At 37.6% G+C, this 23,189-nt stretch overlaps 1 protein-coding gene across 1 annotated transcript in view; it reads right to left on the bottom strand.

The window, feature by feature from the left end:
* The window catches only part of LOC134670014 (calmodulin-like), a 331,833-nt gene extending 308,644 nt beyond the window's left edge, over positions 1-23,189 (bottom strand). The window contains exon 1 of the transcript XR_010099001.1: positions 22,827-23,189. The gene's annotated coding sequence lies outside the window, so the exon portion shown is untranslated. The remainder of the gene's footprint in view (positions 1-22,826) is intronic.

Raw genomic sequence — 23,189 nt, 5'->3', positions numbered from 1 at the left:
ATCCAAGTCACGTCTAGTCGATATCTAATGTAGATCTAGTTGATCTCAACAATTGGAAAAATTTACCGCTTCGGGCAAAACTTGAACTTGCGTCCTTTCGGAACACAGGTTCCACCAACCAAACAACCAACCAACTGACCAACCAACCAACCAACCAACCAACCAAACCAACCAACTGACCAACCAACCAACCAAACCAACCAACTGGTTAAGAGCGATAAGACCTGTGTTCGCGAAGCTTACCAGAAGCGTGCGAATCTCTCTATTCCTTTGACGAAATGGGAATGCGTGTATGGGACTAACCGCTCCTTTCCCCTCTCCTGGCGAGAGAGGGGGAGAATTTGGCCCTATCCACTAAACCCACTATGGCGTTTCACCAGTGGGGAGACACTCCTGACTTCGGTCGAACTCGGCTCCGCTCGACTCAGCATTGCTCCGAGCAATTATTAGGGTTGGCACCACTTGACTTCCTTTTGCGTGCACGACCACAGACAAGATAATCAGTTGGATTTTGACAACCCTAAATAGCCGAAAGGGATACTGCCATATATTAGAAAGGGATAGCATGATTCGACCCTGAATCGCTGTCAATCGGGTTTGTAGGAAGTGTCCTTTCTGTACGGTAGTACTATTATTTCTTCTGTGGTTTCACCCTCTTTGCCGTCTGAGTAGCTACGCGTGACAACTGAATATTAGAAGTCGATCATTTCAATCACCACACGTAGTTTATCATTTAGATTGATCTAAACTTATTTTATATCGATTTGGATACTAAAATGGAAATAAGTAAATGAGGGTACCTACATTTTAAACTAGCTAAACTAAAATATCTCTAAATTCTACAAAAGGAGTCAAAATTAATAGAAATTCAATATAAATCGGATCTTCGGGGAGTGTGCCCAAGAGCTACACGAGCTCATTCCACCGTCCCCATTCTACCATCGGACTTTTAGACGCACGGCCGGTTTCCATCCTTACTTGGTAGATATTCCGCCAATTCGCACTAAGCGCTTTGCTTCTACTTTCCTTATGCGCACTGCCAAGGAATGGAATTCCTTGCCGGCGTCTATATTTCCGTGCTCTTATAACCCGGCAACCTTCAAATCAAGAGTGAACAGGCACCTTCTGGGCGAGCTCGCTCCATCGTAGGCCACGTCTACGCCTCGGCTAGTCTGTGGCCATGAGTAAACCCATGCATAATAAAAAAAAAAAAAAATATAATAAATTAATAAAATTTAAACTTTCTCCCACCTATGATAAGTCCCCAGAGTCTGTCCCCTGCGGAAATGGAAATAATATATAAAAAAGAAATCTAAATTCATAAAAGTTTAAACCGTAATTATCACTTCAACGTCACTTAACTTATACTGATTGTCCAATGCTTTCTTAAATATGTTAAGAACGGGTAACTCACGTATTTTAAGCCGAAAAAGCGGACCGGACCGGACCGGTCTTTACAGAATCGGAAAGTCGGTACGGAGTGAAACATGTCGAGCGCCTTTCGACTTAAAATACGTGAGTGACCCGTTCTTAATATGTTTAAAATGCGTGAGTGACCCGTTCTTAATATATTTAAAATACGTGAGTGACCCGTTCTTAATATATTTAAAATGTCTGTCTCACGGAAATTTTGTTATTATAATGCTTTCTTATTTACTGGCAGTGTACGCACCAATTAAGTAATTAAATTTTTAAACTAACTTTAATATCCAATTGCAACATTTTGATACCTATAATTGGGTCTAAATAAGGTATAGTTTAATAAAATTCTGAATGTTACATTTGAAACAGGTGGCGAATTTCCACGAAAGCCTAATTCTGTTCATCCCGTTTTTCTTGAAATAGAGTAATCCCACGGACAAAATTAGCCTGCCCCGTCTAATTTTACCTCTGACCGGCGCACCTTCTCGTAAAATTACCTACTAGCCAGAGAAGGGAATCAAGATGTCAAAACAAGTTACTTAAAATTAATTTTATCTACGCACATATCATTAACGCTATAAAATGCATTCAGAAACCATAGGAAATGACCAGCATTATGACAACCAATTTTACTATGAGTACTTTCTTATCTGTGGTAGTAGGTAAAATCTGTACTTTAAAGTTATAACTTTATAGATTTTTGTAAGGTTATGAGTTTAAATTTGGAACAGCTGTCAAAACTCAAGTGGGTGTCTATTCTAGTATCCATAGATATTAAAACAATTATCGATACGAAACGTCAATTCAGTATATTTTTTTAATATAAACCGTACGACATTTTATCTCAAGTGACATGAGAATAGGGACTTCATTCGTTTGTCTATGAATTTAAAAAAAAACTACAGATGCGTGACATGTGTGAAAAAAGTTTTCATTTACCGCCATTTGACGTACAGTTTATCTTTTAATTAGTTTTAGGTATAAAATTAATTTGTTTTGTTGTTTCTAAATAAGTTTTAAGCAAAAGTTTCATATAAAATGAGTGATAAAAAGATATTTAAGGAGACGGCACCTCTCAAATCTGCGAGTTCCGCCAGAGAGCAACGATGGATGTCGACTGAAATATGAGGTTAGTGAATTTATAAAAGAAGGTAATTATTATGTATGTAGATAGATAGAAAGTAGTGTATGTAACTGTATACATAATTAGGCATTAAAATACTCGTGTGATCCTTTTAAGAAACTCACTTCGTTCGTTTCTTAAACCCACACTCGTGTTTTAATGCCTTTCATTATGTAGCCGTCACATAAACTACTATTAGTAAAGGTATTATTACTGTAAGCGCCACTTGCACCATCCCACTAATCCGGGGTTAACCGGTTAAATTGAACTTATTTGTACTAGTAACCATGGTAACTCCAGGTTTAACCAGTTAATCCCGGGTTAGTGGGACGGCCCAAGGGCCCCAGCCAATCGCAAAATTTGACAGCTCCGAACAACTGACAGGGTGATATCGTCCGACGAACTGGTAATCTGTGGGCCCCTTAAGGCCCACCTGCACCATTCCACTAACCCGTGGTTAACCGGTTAAACCAGGAGTTGCCATGGTTAGCCATACAATTTGACAATAGGTTAAGAGTTTAACCGCTTAACCCCGGGTTAGTGGAATGGTGCAAGTGGGCCTAAGTGTTTTAACCGCCTGTAGGCATAAATCATGATATTGTTTAGATACAGCTAAAAAGTTTTTTTATTGACTACTGTGTGAGCTTTTAAAAAGGGCCCACAAAAAATTATACCGTACCGTGTTTTACTTACAGGGTGTAAATAAAATACGGTACAATATGCTCATACTCATAAAAGCTTAATGCCTGTGGCGACTGTACTTTTGCCGCCATTCAATGTGAAAATATGTATGTCTTGAATATTACATATTTAAAACAGATATGTGTTAAATTTGTTAAATATAATAAAGTGTCGCCATCTACTCGGACTAGGGGGAAAGCGATGGCGCCATTCCGCCTCTATTTCAAAGTTTCTTTGCTAAAATAAAAAATGAATCAATAATAATCTAAATTTAATGACCCTATAAAGCTGTTTTAAGATATCAAACACATCAACATAAACAAGAAATGATACATGTAATCAGAGGGTGATTCTGTTTGACTTTTACGACATCAAGCGCTTCAAGTCGTAAATAACGCGGAAGTTTCGCCTTCAAACATATACCGTATGTGTATATTACGTATCTATCTGCCGTATTCGAACTTCAAGATATTCACAAGAGACGACACGATACTAGATCCATTCTAGATACGTTATAGTTTAGATATCAGCTAGTTCTCTTTTGCAGCGCAATTCGAGCAACCAATGTCACTTTTACGTTAGATAGAGTAAGATACCTATTAGATGTGAATTGGATCTCTAAGTCATATCCTGTGGAAATCGTTCAAGAGTATATCCAGAATCGCGCAAATGTCAAATTTGACCGATTAAATCTTAAACATATCGTTATCGTATCTTGGTGATGTCTAAAAGATGTCTATTTCAAAATCTGAATCGGGCCCTATCTCATGTTCAACCCACATAGCTTACAGCAGCTTAACCTCTCGTCTGTGTATCTATGATAAGCAGTAAACGCTTAATGTTTTCATAGAAACACCTGTTTTTAGGGTTCCGTACCCAAAGGGTAAAACGGGACCCTATTACTAAGACTTCGCTGTCCGTCCATCCGTCCGTCCGTCCGTCCGTCCGTCTGTCACCAGGCTGTATCTCACGAACCGTGATAGCTAGACAGTTGAAATTTTCACAGATGATGTATTTCTGTTGCCGCTATAACAACAAATACTAAAAACAGAATAAAATAAAGATTTAAATGGGGCTCCCATACAACAAACGTGATTTTTGACCAAAGTTAAGCAACGTCGGGAGTGGTCAGTACTTGGATGGGTGACCGTTTTTTTTTTTGCTTTTTTTTTGTTTTTTTTTTTGCATTATGGTACGGAACCCTTCGTGCGCGAGTCCGACTCGCACTTGCCCGGTTTTTCTGTATGTGTTCGAAATACCCATGTTTGTTTGATAAGCAGCCTTCGGAGTTTATAGCACGGTACGACTAAATTGAGTTGTGGAGTCGATATTACAATTAAATAAAAGTAATACCCCTCGCTTCGCTGTTCTCAGGTGAAACATTCTAGGCCGCGTAGCCAACACGCCAATTGTTTACGTTCCGTAGCGAACGAAACGCAACTGTCAAAGCTAGGCACAAAGCGTTTCGCTATCGTAGCGCGAACGATTGTCACTCCGTCTATAGGCACCCACCAGTTTTTTTTGTGTATATTCTGTTAAGTTAAGCTGTGTCATCCCTCAGGGAAGCTCTTAGTATTCAGTACAAATTCGATTACTAATAGCGTTATCGGCCATGTTTTTACAAGTCAAAAGTCACAGCAGTTTATATCAGTGTCTTCGCTGTTCTAAGGTGTGACATCCCAGCAGTTTTTTATTCAGTGTATTTCCTGTATTAAGCTGTGTCATCCCTCAGGGAAGTGTTCAGTATTCATTACGAATTCGATTACTGATAGCGTTATCGGCCATGTTTTTACAAGTCAAAAGTTATAGCAGTTTATACCAGTGTTTTCGCTGTTTTAAGGTGTGACATCCCAGCAGTTTTCAATTCAGCGTATTTTCTGTATTAAGCTGTGTCATCCCTCAGGGAAGTGTTCAGTATTCATTACGAATTCGATTACTGATAGTTTTATCGGCCATGTTTTTACAAGTCCAAAGCAGTTTATACCAGTGTCTTCGCTGTTCTAAGGTGTGACATCCCAGCAGTTTTTTATTCAGTGTATTTCCTGTATTAAGCTGTGTCATCCCTCAGGGAAGTGTTCAGTATTCATTACGAATTAGATTACTGATAGCGTTATCGGCCATGTTTTTACAAGTCAAAAGTTACAGCAGTTTATACCAGTGTTTTCACTGTTTTAAGATGTGACATCCCAGCAGTTTTTTATTCAATGTATTTCCTGTATTAAGCTGTGTCATCCCTCAGGGAAGTGTTCAGTATTCATTACGAATTCGATTACTGATAGCGTTATCGGCCATGTTTTTATTGAGAAGGCCTTGACCTGATTTCTGTCGCTTTTCGTACTTGGCTCTCGTGTTGCTAGGTTACAAACAAGGGGCTTATTCAGGATCAAAGCTAACTCTGTACAGATGTTAAGCATAATTATTTTCCGTCGTATTTTCACGGAAACGTATGAAAGCGTCTTGCTATTTCAGTCAGTCCCGGTACAAAAAGTACTGAGGTTGACTGAAGTAGAACGACAAATACAAACGTTTCCGAGAAAATACGATGAAAAACAATTATGCACTACATCTGTAGAGTCAGACCGTAAAAAGTCTGCAGCGATTTTGATAGCCCACGCAGTGCAAGTGTCATTTTAAACGTCATTTTATGAAATTATGACATAAATAACACTTACGCTGCGTGGGGTATCAAATCCGCTGCAGACTTTTATTGGTGCGACTATACCGTCTTTAATACAATAAAAGTGTGGAGGGTGTCATTATAAATTATAAACGTCATATTTATTTTATTTATTTATTTTATTTTATTTTGTAAGGAGTACCAACAGCTGCAAAAACATTCTATAGATTTAGGTAACAATACAAAGCCAATTACAGGTACTCACAGAAAGAATATATCACAGATAGATATTATTATAGAAATTTGACATTTATGATTATATTCCCACTTTGTCATTTTAAATGCCATTCAGAGTTATCTTAGTCTGACCCTAATATGATTTAAATATTACAATGTTCCACACATTAAGTACCTTTAAACATTATGCTCGTGATTAGGATTTGAAGTAAAAATGATTGTTTTTTCTTTACAGTGAAAAAAAACACAATTGCAAACAATAACGTAAATTATTACAATTAGTTTTATTATTTCAAACATTTAATGTAATTTTTGACGATGATGATGAGAAAATAAACATAATTTTGACGACTGTAGCAAATTCATAGTGTAATTTTCATCTTGAAACAAAGTAATCTAAAATTTAAATGTATTCTTTAGTAGGAAATTTTGATTTTCGGAGGTCTTTGAAATTGGCCTAATGCTTTCAATTTAAATGAGTATCATCACTTTTTTATGGAAAATAAAAGCAATAGATTAAAAAGGTAATTAATTAGCATATTCACCGCCATAGTTCCCTTGAGGGACGTCGTGTTTCAAGGTTGGTCAATTCGCGGAATTGTTTATAAAGTTACGAAACAATGGATCCACCATTAATTAAATATTCAAAAAATTCCTGACTCATTGCCAACATAATATATCTGGAACTATACAGACAGATACAAGAGAGAAAGATGGCAAAGAAGCGTTACGCTACGTCTTACGTAGGCGAACAACGCGCGAACGCGGCGCGGCGCGGCGCGGCGAAAGCGGCCGCCGCCGCGCCGCGCCGCGCCGCGCCGCCTGACATTCGCGTGCAAATCGCGCCGCACCGCGTTCGCAACGAGATCGCTTACGTAGGACACTTCTATGGGCATCAAAGGATTGATTTCGCCGCGCCGCGCCGCGCCGCGTTCGCGCGTTGTTCGCCTACGTAAGACGTAGCGTAAGGGTGGACGTATTATGGCCATGCGTGGCTCACTACGCGATTTCGTCGCTTTGCAACAGGTACATTCGTTCCACACCAATTTTGGTGGCTAGCCATAAGCCGCGCATGGCGCTGTCGCCACCTAGCGGCCATATCTGTCCTGATCGTAACAGTCGCGTTTTGTTAGAGTGTGAGTCTCCTCTACCTAGTACTTATTTATTTTGTGGTTGGGCGGATAGCATAACGTCAGAGACAAACGCCACATTGCAGGCTAGCATGCACTGGGCCCAACACAGAGCGGCTTGGAAAGCACTAGTGATAAGTGTCCACATTCGTCACGTCCCTCAGCCATGAGGCTACGACTAGGAAAAGGACAATCCTAAAGATATGGACTAACAGTGCATGAGTACTACACTGAGAGAAAAATCATCACCAGGAATTAAAAAACAGTTCTGTACTGGGGGAAAAAATGAAGTTTTAGTAATAATTATGGACGTTTCACTATTTCTGTAAAGTTTATTTATTTCTACAAACAGCTCAGTAATCCCAAATATAATTTCAATAAACAGATAATAGAAATTGCAAGAACTAATAGAAATTGCAAAAGTCAATTTGTTCCTATTAGTTAACTCTCCTTGTCCCCGGATTAAGTTTATTTTTGTAATTCTAAGTGTATTTTTGTTGTACTTTTCTCTCAGTGTATACGTAGGCAACTCTGAAAGTTCTTAGAAAAGGCTACTTAGAGATCATATAACAAAAAGAGGCATATTATGTATGAAAATATAACTCTTTATACTTTTTTTGAGGTATATGCAATATGATCGTTATCTGTGTTTCAGGATTGATGGCAATTTGGAAATTGTATGTCGAGCGTTATTCCAATTTCGACCTAAGAATTTTTTCGTATTACTATTTATAACGATTTTCATTGTGGGCTCAGCCAACAACAGAGTTACAGTAGGCTTCAGTTATAGTTTCATAATGAAGCCTAGTTCTTGTACGTCTGTTTATTTTTTAAATTACACATTTAATCGCTTTTGTAGTTATTCAACGGATGATCATAGAGAAGCATGTCATTCAAGAGTGACGTCAAAAGTTTACATCGCACAGTTGTGCGGTTAATAAAAAATACTGGCAAAAAATTGTATATCAGTAGTTTTTGATATCCCTCAGTATTCATATGACACTGTTAAAAAAATCTTGCTTAAATTATTTTGTGTCAAAAAAGCTTGAATCCCGATGGGTACCTCATGAATTTCATACAAAACCTCCGAGGACCTAAAATCGCCATACAAAAAAGGCATTGAAAGAATGAGCTGTGTGCGCTTCAGGGTAATCCTATCCTAATGAAAATTTGTACGCGTGGTCAGAAAGAGATGAAGCACGCATTAAAATAAAGAGTAACGTCCTAATTACTTCAGCTTTGTCTATTCTAAATACTTTCAGTTTGCCCCTCGTACTAGTATAATAATAATGTAAAACATGGAGATATTTCTATTAGTTGAAATTATTCTGTAGTCGAAATTGCCCCCTGCACCTTACACCTAAAGATATCTCAAGTACGGATACCATCAGTTTGGCATTAACATAAACGCTATCGTGAACGTAACTTTTTATGCATCTCGCTCGTACTGACATATTAGTGCGAAAGAGATATAAAGAAAGTTAAATTACGTTCACGATGGCGTTTATGTCAATGCCAAACTGTACGGTTACCATCAGTTTGTCACTGACATAAACGCCGTCGAGAACGTAATTTACTTTCTATACATCCCGTTTGCACTAATATGCGAGTGCGAGCGAGATGTATAGAAAGTAAATTACGTTCTCGACGGCGTTTATGTCAGTGACAAACTGATGGTAACCGTACTGATGGTAGTCGTAAAGAATCACTTTATTGATAGGTGAAAACCACATGAAAATCTGACCAGTAATTTTTAAGTTTATCGCGAGCATACAAACAGACAGACGCGGCGGGAACTTTGTTTTATAAGATGTAAGGACTCACGGCAGTTTGAATTCGAAGAAGAGGATCCATCTATAGGTACTTCTAAAAATAACCGATAACTCAAATTCGATAGGAATTAATACCATTGTCAGAAAATGTTTGTAAAAATTTAGCGCTGAATCGGAAATAATCTGCTTGTACTTCTATTTTCTATTGTATTGTCTTCTTTTATTGAGAAGTGCAATAAAGAGTATTTGTATTGTATTGTATTGTGTTGTATTGTATTGTAATTCCTTCCACGGAATACGGCGCCTATTCCGGCAGAATAATTAATTATCAAAGCACTCTTTACGAGTCAACAAGCGTCAACAGAACTCGGAAGTATATATCCTTTAGCCGCCCAGAGACCTATAAAAAGGTATCTTGTTCCATTCTAATTTGAACTTTGTGTTGCCAAAATAAAATTTCATTTTGCTTGGCAAGGTTTGACGTATGGGCGGCTAGAGGATATGTCGCAGTCAAAAGTGTGAACTGGTCAAAAGAACTTTTAACCGACAAAAACAGGCAAAACTGCTTTTGACTGAGCATGTTGGTCAAAAGTAGTTCTACCTGAAAATCATTGGTTAATAGTAATTGTGACTGTTACTATCAGTCAAAAGTACTCGCAGAGATAGGTAGGTTAGGGTTTTTTTTTTGCTACGCCCAAAAAACGAAACTGTTCCCAGAGATATGTAGGTTAGGGTTATTTTTTTTGGCTACGCCCTGAAAACGAAACTGCTGCCAAAAATAGGTATGATTTTCAGGTAAAACTACTTTTGACCAACATGCTCAGTCAAAAGCAGTTTTGCCTGTTTTTGTCGGTTAAAAGTTCTTGTGACCAGTTCACACTTTTGACTGCAACATATACATCACAATAGGCACAAATAGGGTATACGAGTATTAGGCAAAGCTCTGCGTAGGTGGCACCTTTGTGGCACATACAGTAAACAAACTACATTGACACATCACACGTCAAGTCAATCACATGGCCTACCGCGAAACAAGAAAATCGAATTTTCGTTATCTAAAATCTCTATCACTCTTGCATATTCGAACGATAAAGAGTCAGATATCTGAATTTCGATTTTTGCGTTTACCGGTAGACCCTTGTTAACAAACCGCCTTGATGCATCAATGTCATATATTATTGTCTGTGAAAACTTGTCAAAGACCAGTTTAAGGCACAGTATGTATAAGTTAGTCTATGAAATCACTGAGTCGGTAGTGCTGCACTCTGGCGGCAGAACATTGCAGTAATATCCCCTATTGTGTATAACGTGGCCAGGTTTAATGAAAAATACTTCCGCCCGCGACAGTATCGAATGGCGGATTTTATAAGGCCTTCGGCATTGTGTATACATGGACAGTAGTGTAACTTTTCGTTACGACTTGTATTTATTTATATCATGAATCGCTGTGGTTTGCAATACCGGCTTTTTTTGACAGATTCATACATTTGGTTAACCTTTTTGACGCCATATCAAACACAAAAGCAGTCACCCGGACGCCACGTCACCGAAGTGTCAAAACTGAAATTGAACTTTATGTATATTAAGCACGTAGTTCTATGTTGCTCTGTGGTCTGTGACCGATTAATCAGTCTTTGGCGTTAAACCTGCGGTGCGGATATATCGTTCAAATTTTGCGTTTACCTGACAGGCTGATATCAGCCGGCGAACAGGTAATCAGAGTGGTCCGCTTTAGTTGCAATACTGTGCACGGTTTACTGTGTCTAGCGTATTTGCGTTTCATTCCCGATTTGATTGGATCACGCGATTTGCAAGAAGATGGCCGCTCGTCGTGGATTTCCGTATTAGGGGGTTTTTAGAAAAAATGGTACAATTTGCTTTTTTCGAAAAACCATCAACTTTTGGGTTATTTAGACTCAGAATACTCGTGGTATTATGAATGAGACGAAGAAAAAAAGTGTCCCCAGTTTATCATACAAATTTTGAGTGTCAGTTTTGTAACGGTCCATACAAAATGTATGTGAATTTTTTTGGACACATTTTTTTCGTTTTTCAAATCGACAGTCCTTGTGATTTTGAGAAATAACCCAAGGGTGGATGGATTTTCAAAAAAGTACACATTTAAGTGAAAATGCCCAATAACAACATTGGTAAAATATGTGAAGAGGAATGCCAACATACATTAAGGAGCCCACAGATTCGCCGGACGATATCAGTGACAGTTCCGCACAACCTGACAGACTGATATCGTCCGGCGAACTGGTAATCTGTGGGCCCCTTTACTCGTATTTGTGAATTTGTGTTTGGCAATCTTGACTGTCAATACTCATATGAAAAACAGCAATATTTTTATGCAGAAAACATAGAGGTTGCATAATGCATATAAATAAAGAACGTGACCTAGTAAAGTTGTAGCAGAACTACACTAACGAGCAATTAAAATCTGCTCACTTTGCATAGAATCTCCATACATAATGGCTCGTTTTTACTGTTCGCGAGTGTACCTACTTGTGGAATACAATTCGTTTATATAATAAATTTCAAGTAGGTCACTAGAAAGCTCAGTAAGCGTCCAGCTTTCAGCGTTGCGCCGCTGGACCTAAGCCCCCCCCCCCCCACATCTAGCGTCTTTCGAGCGTCGGCGTCTGTCGGCGTCTGGCCTATAACCGCGGACATCGAAGTTCGCAAATTGCGGGCATTTTTCTCTGTCACTCTTATTACGCCTTCATTGGAGTAAAAGAGAAAGATCCCCGCAATTTGCGAATTTCGGTTTTCGCGGTAGCCCCTCTGGTCAGCGCTATGGAAAATGACGTCGCTGCGCAGTTGCGTCGACGCTGCGTCGACGTTGCGTCGAGCAGCGGCCATAGAATTGTAGACGCCGACGCTCGAAAGACGCCAGGTGTGGGGGGGCCTAATGCTGTGTTTATTTGAGCTTAGTGATAAGCGCTTATTACTACTTAATTGGACAGTTTCATTTGAACGGTATCGTCTTCGGTCGTCCCATTCGTTTTTCATCAAGTTCTTAATTTAGTCCTATTCTGCTATCGTCACGCATTCTACATTGAAAGCCATCGACGATTGTGATGAATGTAGAATGGGTGGCGAAAGCAGAATAGGACTAATTTAAGAACTTGACGAAAAACGAATGGATAAATCGTGTTTCAGTAACACCTAACCGTCACAGTCCTGACAAAATGTATGGGATTTGACATTGACCGTCAGTTTTGTGACGATTACTAAACCAGCCGTTAATGGTACAAGTTAAGTGAAAATGCCCAGATACGTCAATTTTACGGAAATAACAGTCGGTGATTTAGTTGTATTTTTGTAATATATGTACTATATTTGAAAAGTTCAAAAAGCTCTCCTAAGACCATTTTGGCGAAGCAGCCCGGATTTTGGTACCACAGTGCCACATAAAGAAAAAGTCAAATTATATGTTGCTTAGCGAGTGATATGAAGCGCTACCGGATGGGATTTCTAAGCATACGAGTAAACGGTTACCTGACGCCGTTTAGTCCCTCAATCTCCCTCAATTCTCCCTCAATCGCTTAAAGGTTAATTGGAAAAAATCCCTGAAAGGGATAAGTTCGGCTTTGTACAAATGATGTGTGCTTTTTCATGTTTCTTTTTGTACAATAAAGGTTTTTACTACTACTACTACCTGACTAGTACAAGTACTACTTTACTAGAGACAAGTACAAAGCTCAAGTAAACGTAGCATGAATCTAAGCTGTATTTAGTTTAATAACAAGGAAATACTCATAAAACTTCAAGTTAGCTTTATGACCTATGAAACGACAGTCCAAGACAGACAGGCAGTAAAAAAGATATAAACCGCGTATAGCTTAACTGCTTTTATTGTTCCAACATACTTCGGAGATATGAAATTTGGCAACATTTCGCAACATGCGATGGAGGAATGTTAAATTGTCACTTGATGAGAAAATCGTTAAATCGTTATGATTAAGGATGAAAGAGAAATTGAGTTAGAGTGATGGCAGGTGGGCCAAAATTTTGGCCACTTTCACACACGTATTCGGGAAACGAGATAATCGCAAGATCTAGAAACGATATAGAGATCAACTAGATTTACATTAGATATCGACTAGATGTGACTTGTCGAAATCGTTCAAGAGGACCTCCAGAATCGCGGAAACGTCAAATTTGACATATCTATCTTACAAATATCTTTAAATTATCCATATCGTAACTTGTTGATGTCTAGTAAAGATCTAATTCATTTTCGGAATCGAGCCGTCAGACGAACGGAGTGCCTGGCGTCCGTTGGCTCGTTGGATGGACGACATTCGGCATTGCGGGATTTGCGGGTCACTTTTGGATGGGATTGGCTCAGGACCAGGATAAATGGCGTACTCGAAGAGAGGCCTATGCTCAACAGTGGGCGATAAAAGGCTGATATGATGAATAATTAGGTATGGGGAATTCCCTGCTGCGGCAGTAATGCAGCGCGACATTACTGCCGACCGAATTGCTACAGCAAATGCCAACAATCCGGGCAGCAACATCGATTTTGACAGCTTTGCAAGATTTGGGGCTAGATTTATCCTAGTAATATTGTCTCGAATATTCATTTAAGAACGCCTACTAAGATATAAAGTCTTTTCCATTTTTTCTTATAAGATTTAATTTGAAAATGAAGCAATTAATTTAAAATAAAGATTCTTTATTAGTATTTTTAACCTTTTTCCTACAGGTTAAATTCTTTCTTCACCAAAAGTGCATAGAGTTATTGAGGAATTTGAGAACATAGTGTAAGTAAAGATCCTAAAATAACTTCTGAAATCCGTTTAGCCCACAATGTCTGCAAAGTATTAGCTTTTCTTAGAAGTGTTAACGAGTTTATCTCTAGAAAAATAGTTTTTTTTTTGTAGCGTTGGCGTGAGTTTAACGAGTTTCTTCGTTTGAAAATTGATTAAGCTTTTTGTAGCTTTACTTTTTGAATATTATAAGTTAAAAGTTCGGTATTCCAGAAATGAATTTGTTTATCCTTCGTTGTTTAAAATAACGGTTTGGTTTATTTTGATGTCAAAGTTCAACAATTCGAACAATTCTGAAGAATTACAAAATCATGTTCGGTACGATCATTACAAAACAATATTAACTAGTATCGTATAACGTTTCAGAGACAAGCATGAATCAGGTTAAATTGGCCCAAATGGCTTCGAGTCTGGTGGTACCAGCCTACGAAATTTCTACCATTGTTATAGAAGGAACGATCACTATTGTCTCTAGAATTTATATATTCTCCTATATACCAGTTATGTAATGTTAAAAGATAACACATTTTATGGACCTAATATTCTCACTGGATAGGTATTTATAAGCATGCTTTAACTTTTTTTTTCTTAATAGGGAACTTTATGTGAGCGCCTTAGTAAAATTTCCCCAAATCGTTAAGTTTTATAGTTCATCAGGAAAGACCCCTGTATTCCAGAATTTTGATGACCCAAATAATATATATCTTTATAGCCTCATTTAAAACTCAATTTTATAATCGATTAGACACAACGAGAAAGCAAAGTAAAATAATTGTTTTAGTACGTTTATTTGGTTATATTTTAGATCTGGGGGACATAAGGTAGGTGGGTAAGTTTTATTTATTTATTTTATTAGTTTTAATTTATTTAGTTTATACTTAATTTTAATAATAGTTTGTATAAGTTTTGTTACTGAATAAATTACTCCTTTTAGTACGACCATTTCGAATATTCTCAGATAATTCAATTGTTAAATTAAAATCAACCTTGTTCAATTAAGGATAAATACCATTTTACAATAGAGAGAAAAGGTATTAAGGAGCACATTTGTAGTCATTTACACTATTTACAGTGTAACAGTATTGTATATGCCACCCGGATCACTGCACACCGGTCGAAGGCACTTGTCCCACCGCCGACGATGAGCGCTAAGCGAGTAGAACGATAAACCAGAAACAAGTGGGCGAGCGGCGAGAAGCGAGTGTTAGCTCCAATAGTTTTGTCGCTCGGCTATAGGCGAGTGTTCGAGTGCGACGGGCTATTATTCGCGTCACTCGCTCGGGCGGTGCAGCGTAGCCGAACACGCAGACTGATTGATCTCGCAGCTTGAGTTCTAACTACGAAGCGAGCATCGCCGAGCGAGTACCGCTGAGCTAGTTTTATCTTATCGCGGCGACAAACTAGTAGAGCGAGTGTTCTCGCCGGCAGTGTGAACAGCCAGCGATGAACTATTAATATATGGGTCTCTTTTACTAACACAGGATCCCGATCATTTGTTCGTTTCTTGGGCGAGAAAATCGCCGATAGTTGATCGCTTACTCGCTCTTGGTGGGACAAGTGCCGAAAGCCCACGCACGGTGATGCCTCAAATAAATTAAAAATAGTTCACTTTTGCCCTTTAAACACGAACGCGGCAATATCAGTTGAAATTATAAAATGAAGAGTGCTGCAATATTAAAACATTTAAAATGAACGAATATTATATTGTGGATTCAGTAGTGAATATTTTATAACCGTGCTAATTGGCTGAACAATGAACATGCTGAGTCTCGCTAGCTTTCTAGCTGCCATTTTGAAAGTACCTAGTTTATTCGTTAATTGTTATATTTTATCGCAAATGTTAAATAAAATAAATACTATTCCGTAAGCTAGTACGTTTTGTCTTAATTAAATGGTTGTTTTAATTTTTTAATTAAATTTTGTGAAAGACGTAAGTAAGAAGAAATATTCCTAATCATTTTTTGACAAGGCTGCCTTTCCACTGATGCGGAGATGAGAGGAGACGTGCTGAAATCAACCAATAGCATTGATTGAAATCCTCATCTCCGCTCCGCTGGACTACAACTTTACAGCCAATACTATTGGTGGATTCCCGCACGTCAGTCCGTCGCCAAAACTTCAATCTCACCAATCGAAATCTCGTTCGTTAAATGGGAACTGACGTCAATTTCTTTTAACCTCAATACGTTAATCTGACAGGTGACAGTCCGTCAATTTGACGTTTCTCGCGACACTAATCGCTTCTCGATCTAAAAAATAACGTGTTCAATCGAAGAAGAACAAAAATGATCCTTCGGTTGTTTGTGATAAAGATGAAATTGTAATGACGGAATTAAGGATACGGGGAATTAAATTTTAAAGGGTTGTGGCGATGAGATTGATGGTGGTACAAAATGTGATTTTAGAGGTGATTAGATTGAGTTTACCTTACGTAATCAAAGACTAGTACATTTCGTTTCTAATGTAGATACGGTCAAGGAATTTGATTTAGGTAAGTATATACTTGGTAGGTTTAGGTACCTGATCACAGTGACAATCAAAACAAAGGAGCATGAAATTCCTTAAGAGGAGGCTAATGCAAACTTTTAGTTTTTTTTTCTGTACATCACATTAAAAAGCACATATAATACATATGCAAGCGCTACAACAAATTCTACAGATTAGATGAAAAATGGAAAAAGTCACAGCCTCGGGCAAGATTTTTCATCGATTTTTGTCAAGTTTTGAGTCTTATCTCCTACATTTGGACTTACAGATAGAATTATAAGACAAACGGCTATCGGTTCTATCGGTTTCAGTCTTAATTTAAATAAATAAATCACCAGTAGCAATGTGCTAACCCATAGAACTTAATCTATTTTTATCAAACAGACAACTTATATTGTATCAATTCGAATTACAGTAAAAGTCAAATAATACCCCAATTCAAATTATCTTCAATAAGACCTCAAGGGCTTTAATCAAACTTTATTGTATACAAAGTGGCAAACAAGTTGTCTGGCCGACGTTGATTAAAATTTTGATTCCAACGATTTCGGCGACTCTTTGTCCCTGCTTGCTCAATTAGAATTGTAATTTAGATGCTTGAGGCTGCTTGGATTTCGTCACTTTGATTAGGAGAAATTATTTTAAACACGAGGCAGATTGTCAAATAGTTGAAATAGGCTAGATGAGAATTACGAAAATCATGATGATGATGACAGTTAGCCGTGACCACGACCAGTGAAACCTGTGTCGAAACGTCGTTAAATAAAGGTAATAAAATAAATTCGCGATAGACCCGTCTATAAATGTGAATTAATATGTGTTCAAAACGCGAAAGTTTTAAATATTATAGATGAGAATGAGTTATCATTTATGGAATTGAATTTTTTGAGAGTAAACTGTCGCAAAACTAAAGTCAAAAATGACAGTCAATGTCTAACAACAACAACATTCACAGTGATCTAGATCTCAAAGAACATCAAAATATAGAAAGACATTACAAACTCAATAACATCAATATAATTAATACGTTATAAACCTCGATATGGTAATCGCTATCGACCCAAAAGTTTTCCTAAAACCTCATTAAAGTATTCAAAAAGCACCCAAACCTTATTTACGAACATATTAATAAGGCAAGTTCGGGAAAGGGATAACAACGTTACATTGTCAATTACGGACCTTTGCGGGAAAAAGCGTTCGATCCATTCACCGACAAAAAAAGAGGGGAAAATGGAAAATGCTCGCTGGAATCGGGTAACGAAGTTTTAATGAAACCTTGTGGTACAGATGTAACTGTAATTACGATACACTAACAGAATCTTTCCTAACTATAAAACTCCCGTTAGACTCAAACATATATATGGGCTATAGTCAGTGTAAGCAGGCGTGGCTCACTCCGCGATTTCATCGCTTTGCTACATACAGCTACAAGTACATCCGTTCCACACCAATTTTGGTGTCTAGCCATAAGCCGCGCTATGCATTGACCCTCATTATTTACGACGCTAAGATCTACCGTTTAACTGTTAGCCTTAGCGTTAGCGCCACTTGCACCATCCCACTAACCCGGGTTTAACCGATTAAACCGTTAACCCAGTGTCAAATTGTACTGGTAATATGGTAATTCCAGATTTAACCGGTTAACCCCGGGTTAGTGGAATGGTGCATGTGGCCCTTAGTGTCATTATATACATGTATAAGGCCCACCTACACCATCCCACTAACCCGAGGATAACAGGTGAAACCGTTAACCCAGTGTCAAATTGTACTGGTAACCATGGTAAATCCAGATTTAACCGGTTAACCTCGGGTTACTGGAATTGTGCAAGTACGCCTTAGGGCCCTTAGGGTCAATTCATAACTGTCATAATTGACTTACCTACTAGCCAGGGACTGCAGTGGTTCTGTAAGCTGGAGACCTCACGAGCATAGCTTAAATCTGAACAAATGTATGACTCCGCTGTCATCATTCACTTGCTCTTAGGTATCCCATTCATTTGGGGTCGGTGCAGCATGCCTTTTTCTTTCATACCTCTCTCTCGCCCGTCACCTCATCAAATTCATTCACTTGCATTCGTTTCATCGTTTCTCACACAGTCCATCCTTTTCCTCGGTTTTCCTCAGATACATCCTTTCCCTCGGTTTTCCTTAGAAAATTAAATCGATAAAGAAAATCTATTTAAGTATTGAACTTGCTCACAATATTCGGTTGAGAATTACGGCCCGTAGAAGAGAACATGTGGACAAACGAAAGCAATTTTGCTCAAGCTGAGACGTCATTCATTTAAAGTTATCGGACCGCCCACATCACCGCGTGGGAGATGAAGAGTACCTACAGATATCCTGTGACCTACAATCGTCGCCTTTCTTCGCGCTATAATAAATATTTCTTGACTGAAATAACTTGTCTAGTCCTTCGCAGTAGCATACAACAAGGGCATAAAATTACCCATTTCAACCGAGGCAATTTAGAGGCCGAGCGTAAGCGAGGACCGATATAGGTCGAGGATAAAATGGGCATTTATGTTCGAGTTATATATTTTTCTTTGGACTTTGATTGCGAGGGAAATATAAAAAATTTGTAGGTTATTTTACCGTTCGTATTTATTCAAGACTAAACAAATGAGTACCTACTCGGACGCTCGGAAGCGCGCCGGCCGCCGCCAGCGGCAGCAGTGGCAATCTTTTTTTCCTGGTTTTTAGGATTCCGTACCCAAAGGGTAAAACGGGATCCTATTACTAAGACTCTGCTGTTCGTCCGTCCTTCCGTCCGTCCGTCCGTCCGTCACCAGGCTGTATCTCATAAACCGTGATAGCTAGACAGTTGAAATTTTCACAGATAATGTATATCTCTTGCCGCTATGACAACAAATACTAAAAACAATAAAATAAAGATTTAAGTGGGGCACCCATACAACAAACGTGATTTCTGACCGAAGTTAAGCAACTTCGGGCGGGGTCAGTACTTGGATGGGTCACCGTTTTTTTTGCCTTTTTTTGCATTATGGTACGGAACCCTTCGTGCGCGAGTCCAACTCGCACTTGCCCGGTTTTTTAACTTTATTGCTAAGTTAATACTCGTAAGAGTCGTAATAAGTGATATTATCAGATTTCATATTATTCCCCGACATTCCAACTGCCAATAGTAATTTCGTTACTTATAACTAATGTCATTCCTAATAAAAGTGTCTAGTATACTTATTATCCCGCTTAAGTCTTTCAATTTTCATTGAAAAACAAAAAAACAAACTCAACGAAAAAATGTATTTTCTCGATCTTTGTTGCTTTTTATAAATTATTTAATAATAGATATCTTAAAAAGCACAAATTTAATATCATTGTATTTTAATGACAACATTAAAATAAATTTTAGTTTGCTTTTAAAGCAGAAGTTAATTAGCTTTTTCAGAGGAAAATTGGAAATGACAAGAGGCGAAAGTAATTAAAAAGTTGAAATTAAAAATGAGTTTACATCTGCCCAGACAATTACAGGCAATACAAATTGAAATAAACTCAATTACGAATCTAAATAAAGTCTTAATATACTTAAGTATGTAAAGTACGGTAGGTTTTAAAGCTGTTGCTATAGTATTTTCATTGTTTTACATAAATGGATCGTGTATTGGAACTTCATCTTGCCTTCGTGGGCGGAGGGTGTCGCGTAACTTCAAACCCTTGGCCTGGATTGCGAAGGATGCCATTCGAACCGGGTTCCATAAAGACGGATGTGAACATCCGATATAATGAACATTTTCATATTATACGTAACGGATCTTTTAGTAATCAAGAAGTGTTTCGGCTTGTTATTACTTAAAAAATCACTGACTAGAAATCAGTGTCCAACCAAATCTTTTCAGTTTCTGCAGATTTCGGCATAAAAATGTGGTTTCGGCTAAAGGTTGGGTCGGCCAAAAAGCTGCCGACATACCGAATCGAACCGACCGTACACTACCGAAAATTTCGGTATTGTACCTACGGCCGAAGTTTCGTTTTCGGTCTCGGCAGAAAACCATGTTTCGGCCGAAAGTTTGACCGAAACTAGAGCAAAACCGAACTCTCGATTTTGGTTTCATCAATAAATCTGATTTCGGCTGGGCACTACTAAAATAAAGGTACATAGTTATTTCATTTGTGTTATTCCTGATTTTCGTTTTTCGTTATACACTTGGTCAAGCAGATCTTGTCCGTAGAAAAAGGCGGAAAAATTTGAAAAATGTAGGCGCGAAGGGATATCGTCTCATAGAAAATTTGAATTTCGCGCCTTTTTCTACTGACAAAATTTGCTTGACCATCTATATTTAATATGTCTGTGTCTAATGTAAGTTTTGTAATTCAATCCAACACCTCATAATAAGAAACATGATTGCCGACTTCGTGAAATGAAATACTCCATAGTTTAATATACTTAATATTAAGAGTAAATAAGAGCGATTACAGCGGCAGTTAAGCCTCAGGGGGTTTTTTTCGCTGTCATAATTGTTTGAATGTATATAAAAATTTTGTGTTTATAAATAAATGAAAAAAAAATTAAAATATTGTTAGTTGAATTGAGTTTATAATCTAACGTCCATCATTCTTTCTGTCATTTCTGATTCCATCATTCTAATCTATTCACTGTCAGTAGTAATGTCATTTCTAGTATCATTACTTTGACATAACTCCAATACTGACGGAAATTATTAAAATAAACTTCATTACTTGCCGTCATTCCTTCATGACACTCCATACACTATCACTAAAATCGTCATTCCGTCAATGTAATGTCAGTATCCATGATAGTGTCGGGGCCGTATAATAAATGAAAGGAATGCACACATCGTAACATCATCTTCGTAGGCATAACTTTAAACCCTTGGCCTGAATTCCAAAGGATGTAACACGGCTCGGGGTCCATAAAGTCGCATGTGAACATCCGACCTGATGACATTTTCATATAACAGGAATATCATTGTTGGTGGAATATAAAGGCGTACAAGAACATTTTGACTGAACAGAAATGTAATCTAGTTTGGGTCCCTTTTTTTACAGACGAAAATATATAATGTAAAAATTGTCAGCTTAAATACTTTTAACCTAACTTGGGACATACTGAAAATTCCCGTAACTGGCCACTTAGAAAAAATAAGTCGTCCCATATATCAGAATCCACAATCTTTCAGTATGGCCCACATAATGTACTAGACTCTAATTTAAACTGTTGTGAGACATACTAACATTAGATAATTTTACGGTTTTAAATCACTTGTTTTTAGTCACTCGCGGGACTTTAACAAAAACAACACAAAAAAAACTAAATAAAAACAAGTGAATGTAAACCGTAAAATTACCTAATGTACTAAACTTTTATTTTCTATATTTAATATTTAGCGTTCAAAACTTCAAAATGTAACACCTACCACCAAAATGGTCAGTGAAATTCATGTTAGCCAATAATTATTTATAAATTAAAAATTCGTCAATTTGGATTAAAAGTTACGACGCAAACAAGTTAGATTATTTAATAATTTATGTATTGTGCTGTTTATTTGTAGTTTTAGTATATAAGTTAGTTTATAGGTATTTGCTCGCCTTTCCTGTGGCATAAGACAGTGAAGCCGAGAGGGTAATGCAGGTGCTGGGCATCCCTGCGTTTCCTTAATTCCGTCCCAGGCGGTGTAATCTATGTTACACCATAAATCGTCTGCAATAGACGTAAAGGCCAATGATGAGGTATTTATTGTAATGTGTTTGCTTGACATGTTTTTCTTTGTACATGACGATCCTTATTAAATAAAATTAATGAATTATTAATATTAAGTTAGTGGTGTCTGTAGATACAATGATACAAATTTCATAGCACCTAGAGAACTCCACTCCTACTAAATAGTCTGATATATTGTATAATGATTTGCCTATTTTGTATTATTGTTTTTGGCCAGTTTAGTTTTTCTTGCGATTAAGTGTAGTAATTGAGGATTTCATCAATTTTGCTTCATTTGCTTCTGACCGTATCTATAAATACAACCTCTTTTTTTTAATATGACCTATTTTTGTGTAAGCAATTTAAAATAGGTAACAAAAAGTCTTTCAAAGTTGCCTCTAAAATGGTGTTTGTTTTATAATTATAATTAAAAATGTATTTAATTAATATTTTTTTAATAAGTAATTTTCATTTAATCTATTGCCTTTGCAAACTGATCTCTACCATGCTTAGCATAAGATCGAAATTATGCATAATCAGAACAGTATACCCAAGAGAAAGTTAGTTTTATATAATTGAACCAGAATCACTGAAAAAAATATGATCTATCGAGCACATATTAAAGTGATTTCATTAATATTAACCGCTAACAGTATAAAATACTGCTTTGTGCGATAGACTCATATGGAACTGTTTAAGGTATTAAACGTTAAAGCAATTTCAATTCTTTTTAATGTTTATTTTTCTCAGCGATCGGTCAGTTTATAAAAAGGCAAGGGTGTGGTCGAAGGGAAGCGTCGATAGCACCCGACCCCCCAACCTGTGGAATCACCACCTGAGCGGCAACCTGTTACACCCTGTAGCTTCCGCGCACCCTGTATAACAGAAATACTCACCCTTCGCATCACACGCAGAGAAAACGATGACGTCTTCATGTTTATTTTTCTTGATTTACTTTCACTTTAAAAAGTTAAACACTATAAATATCTCTTTTATACACTGCACTAAAATATGTAAAATTCACTATTTAGCAAAGGTACAAAATCTATTTCGCTGTTCAAATTTGTAGTTTTTATTAAAATATATTTATTTTATATGTAGAGTTAGGAGCGAGTGACGCGGCGGACGGTTTGAGCACGACTGATTATCAACCCCGTTGTGGAACAGGGTGAAAAGGACATAACGGTTACTTAGAACCAGAACGTCGTTACTCCCGACCTGCCCATTCAAGATCCAACCTAAAAACAGTTAGCATAAGC

Source organism: Cydia fagiglandana, chromosome 13 (genome assembly GCF_963556715.1).
Source record: "Cydia fagiglandana chromosome 13, ilCydFagi1.1, whole genome shotgun sequence".
Lineage (NCBI taxonomy): Eukaryota > Metazoa > Arthropoda > Insecta > Lepidoptera > Tortricidae > Cydia > Cydia fagiglandana.
The sequence above is the reverse complement of the archived record's forward strand: the minus strand, read 5'-3'. Positions and strand labels throughout refer to the sequence as shown.